The following is a 4,611-nucleotide window of genomic DNA, read 5'->3' as shown; positions in this document are numbered from 1 at the left end:
CAGCACTCGTATAATGCTGGGTGAAAATGGATTAGTCATCTCCAAGGTTACATGACTGAATGTACAAGTGGGCACAAAAAAGGGGAGAAGTTAGGGTACAGATCTGTCCTCACCGTAGCTGAAATGACATCCAATCAGAAATTGCCCACTGTATTTAAAAACATGTAAATCGACACTCAGACTAGGTGGCATTGGAGGAAGGCCTCTAGATATACAACAACCCAGAAAGAAATTAAAGTGAGAGTTTCACGAAAATCAGATTGATAATTTGTTTATGGAAGCCATGACCTTAAAAATGACATGATCTCATTATGTGTAAGGTTTTAAACTATGAATTCATGATGTTTCTTGGGAAGGTAGAAAGGAGAACTATGTCATTGAATGGGTCTATAAAAAATTTTAAAAATAGGACATTTAAATTAATTCAAAAATCCTTTAAGAGGAGAAAAGTAGATCGTCAAGAAGAGAAAAATAATCTAGCTTCATGTGAATTCATTTGATAAACTAAGAATGCTGAGTCAACTGTCTTTTTATAGCAATTCTTGTAAAGTCATGAATAATAATGGAAACCCTTTGGTTCTAAACACATCACTTGACCAATAGGCTAAAATAACCATGAAGAGAGAAATCCACAAAGTTTAGTGAGGGGAGTGGGAGTGAATACAAATTTGATTCCATCAGAGCTGAAGCAGAGAGAATCTCTTAACAGTCGTGTCAGTATGATAGTGTGGACGAGGTACCTCTCCACACATACCTAAGATGGGAGGAGCTAGATACAAAGGTGCTGCAGCTGTCCTTTCATCCTTGTAGGTTTTAACTTGAACTTGAAGCTTTCTCTCTCATTAGATTTCCATCTCATTGCTTCTGTATCTGTATGTTCCCATTCAGCCTGGCTTCAAGTTGGCAATTTATGGTCTTGTTTTTTTAACTCAGTAACTTCCCTTTAGTCTCCAGGTCTACCCATCTCCTTCAACCCTTCTCATTAAAGCCCAGAGACCAGTGAACTCTGCCTCCGTATCCAGTACTGGCTCCTGATCCTGACTTCAACACCCCAGTCCTCAGTTTGTCTAAATGGAGGGACTGTATATATTCCTGCAGAACCAATTTGTGAGACCAAAGCAAGTTGTCCCGGATATAGCATAATCTCTGAAGATTCCACTGTTACATGTCTCTTTGTGTTGTGCCTCATTGCATCTGAGAAAGTAAGATGGGTCATCAACAGCTCTACTGGAGCCACCAGAGAAAATTCAGCCGGGGTTCTTGCCCATGCCACATCTGCTCAAACTGGCATGTATAATCCAGAAATACTGCTTCAGTGTGTGTAGCCAGTGTTTCCTCAGTACATAAAGGTTGTAGGTTTCATTAAGTTGGACTAGGTGAACTCCCTTGAATAGACCATCCAAGACATCTACCTTACTGCAGAAACAATGCTAGCTCCTTGTACTTTTTTTTTGTTTTAAACTTCAAATCCTACAACCACTGTTTATTATAAAGGTGATCCTTGATCCTCATGATGGGTTCATCAGTAGGATTTCTGGTAGTGAGCACAGGCACCAGGACCTACAAACATTTTGGATTCACAGTAATGAGGATCAGCTGTCAGCAGGATCTAGTCATACAGGGTGAGGATGTCTTTGATCTCCACCTTGGAAGCCTCATCCATGTATTTCTGGTAATAGGCCACCAGGGCTTTGGTGAGGGACTGGTAGATTGTGTAAATCTGGGCCATGTGACCACCACCCTTCACTGAGACTCAGATGTCCACCCTAGAAAATCACTCCTTGCCCAGAAGCAGAACAGCCTTCAGTAGCTTATATTGCAGTGTGCATGGCTTGATCATCTCCAGGGGTGCCGTTCACCCTGATGAGGCCATTGCTCTATTTGCAGTGTGCCATGGCTATGGCCATCTTCTTGCTTGCATCTGAAGATCTGCACCAACTGCAGAGGGCCCTTGGATCACAGGGCTGCTGGTGTAGACAAGAGCTCCTCACCTCATAGTGCTGTAACCAGAAAAGTGTTACATGTACACATCTTTTGCTTGCATATTTTCTATCCTGCACTTGCTCTCCAACTTTGCCTTATGTCTCCCAGACTCCAGGAAAGAATTCAACTGTTGAGGTTGAGGGGAAGCCAGGAAGCATGGTGTAACAATCACTGGGCAACAAGTGAGGAGACCTGGTTTCCAGACCTACAGATGCCACAAACTAGCTGTGTGACCTTGAGAAAGACACCTAGGTCAGGTGACTCACTTACAAAATCAACAAGTTAGTCTCAGTCAACAAGGCTCTCCTTATAGCTCTAACTTCCAATGGGTTTTATCAGAGAAGATCTAGTATTTTGCTGTATTTAAGAATCTGTGTTTTCCAAATTCTAACTGGATGGATCAAAAGTGACAGGAACTTAGCTGAAGTTCTAGTGAAAGAATCTTTGCATCTTTGCCTGTAGTTTTCTCTCCCTAACTTTGTTCCCACCACAAAACTAAAGAAAAACAAAATATCAGTGGTTTATTTTCACATCTATGAAAAAGAAGCTTCCAAGAGACTTTCCATTCGTGCATTCAGATTTATTGCACTACGAACCAGTGGGCTCCCGCTGCATTTATTTAAACTTCTGTCACTATAATTGTGAATATAGCCAGAGGTCTCCTGTGGACTGTGAGAAGAAATGCTGAATGGCAACAAAAGTAAACAAAGCAACATCTTACTTTCTATTCTCCTGGCTGCACCAGTGGTTTTTAATGACATAAGAAATACCCAGAAGCTACAGTTGAGTTAAGCATGAGCATAAATAAAGTGACAATGCAGCAAGCTAAAATGCTCATATTCTAAATTCTAAAATCAGATTCCTTTCTCTCCAGGCAACCTTCAAGCTGAAGTTATATTTCTTCCCCCCTTACAAAATTTATTTCACCAGATTTCTTTTCCAAAATGGAAACTGTAGCTCAGGAAACAGAGTGGACCTTGGGTGAAGTTCATTTTATGTCCACTCCCTTCCATCTCTTCTGTGCCCTTTGACCCTGAAATAGGCTCTTTTCTCATCCTCCCCAGGAACAGAGCATCTTCAGGATCTCTCAGGTCCCAAAGTAAGGCCAGTAACTAAGGATTACAACAGTCCTAAATATGGAATAATGTAAATGGTTGCTCTCTTTTTGGTATATGTAGCTTATCAATAGAGTGATCAGGGAACTGACCGGTTCTAACTATTCTAACTGGCATTTTATCACAGTTAGAGCTAGGGTTGTCCAAAGTCTAGGGGAGGTGGTAGGAGCTGTAGTGAATAGGTATCTCTAAGTTACAGTGGCAACACACACATAGTGCATTAGGTGAGACATGAATTGGGGCAGGTCACCTGAGATTCAGGTAAACAATTGTTATGAAAACCTGGATCAGATTGGCATCAATGAGATTCTGAATGAAGATGCCACTGGCATATGAAGCAGGGGATTAGGATCAGGGAACTAGACTTCTAACCACATCTCCAGCACTGATTAACTTTTTGGCTTCAGGAGAAAATTTTCATTTTTTCTGAATCTGTTTTCTCATCTGAAAATATATTCATTTGGTTATTTATCCAAGTAAAGTTCCATTTAATATTTTTTGTGTGTGTGTGGTACACGGGCCTCTCACTGCTATGGACTCTCCCGCTGCGGAGCACAGGCTCCGGACACACAGGCTCAGTGGCCACGGCTCACGGGCCCAGCCGCTCCACGGCATGTGGGATCTCCCAGGACCGGGGCACGAACCCATGACCCCTGCATCGGCAGGCGGACTCCCAACCACTGCGCCACCAGGGAAGCCCTTAATATTGTTTTAAAGAGTGAATAGTTGTAATTTACAGGCAAAGGGAAGAACAAGAGAAAAGAAACATGGAAATCTGAAAACAGCAAGTTAAAAACCAGAAAATAATATGACCAAACTGCATGAACTTAAGAGCGAGGCAGATGAAGCTGGAACTATTTGTTGACAGAGGTGTGAAGAAGCTTTCATGTCATATTGTGGCATCAGAACCATGTAGACTGGGCAATGGAGACACACTGACTGTTTTTAAGTAGGGAAATGGCAGGATCAGGGGCGTGGTTTGCTTTATTTCTTGGAGTATGAATAATGCTATGTCTCTTTTTAATATTGAAGTTTATTTACTTAAGCCTCCATTTCTCAGATAAGCAGGGACTCCAACCTTTTTCTCTAGATCTCCACCCTACTTCCACCAATAGTCTAAGACTAGTCTAAGAATTATATAACTAACTCCAAAGAGAATAATCATGATCCTAAACAATGGACTACAGGCCAAGAGCGGGGGAAATGAGATCTGTTTTCTGCTGCTTCTGCTTCTGTCACTGACGTTGTTGAAAAGTGGCTTTCTCATTTAGAGAAGTGGCTTCTTTATTGTTTTTTTAAATAAATAAATTTATTTATTTATTTTTGGCTGCGTTGGGTCTTCGTTGCTGCTTGCAGGCTCTCTACTCTTCGTTGCAGTGCGCGGGCTTCTCATTGTGGTGGCTTCTCTTCTTGCGGAGCACTGGCTCTAGGGGCATGGGCTCAGTAGTTGTGGCTCGTGGGCTCTAGAACGCAGGCTCAGTAGTTGTGGCACACTAACTTAGTTGCTCCGCAG

General features: G+C 42.0%; 2 pseudogenes; one reads left to right on the top strand and one right to left on the bottom strand.

The window, feature by feature from the left end:
- Window positions 1-1,207: 1,207 nt before the first annotated feature.
- Window positions 1,208-1,376, top strand: LOC132521630 (small ribosomal subunit protein uS14-like; annotated as a pseudogene).
- Window positions 1,377-1,522: 146 nt separating this feature from the next.
- LOC132521629 (small ribosomal subunit protein uS9-like) lies at window positions 1,523-1,956 on the bottom strand (annotated as a pseudogene).
- Window positions 1,957-4,611: the final 2,655 nt, after the last annotated feature.

The sequence above is a fragment of the Lagenorhynchus albirostris genome, chromosome 6 (assembly GCF_949774975.1).
Source record: "Lagenorhynchus albirostris chromosome 6, mLagAlb1.1, whole genome shotgun sequence".
In the NCBI taxonomy this organism is placed as follows: Eukaryota; Metazoa; Chordata; class Mammalia; order Artiodactyla; family Delphinidae; genus Lagenorhynchus; species Lagenorhynchus albirostris.
The sequence above is the reverse complement of the archived record's forward strand: the minus strand, read 5'-3'. Positions and strand labels throughout refer to the sequence as shown.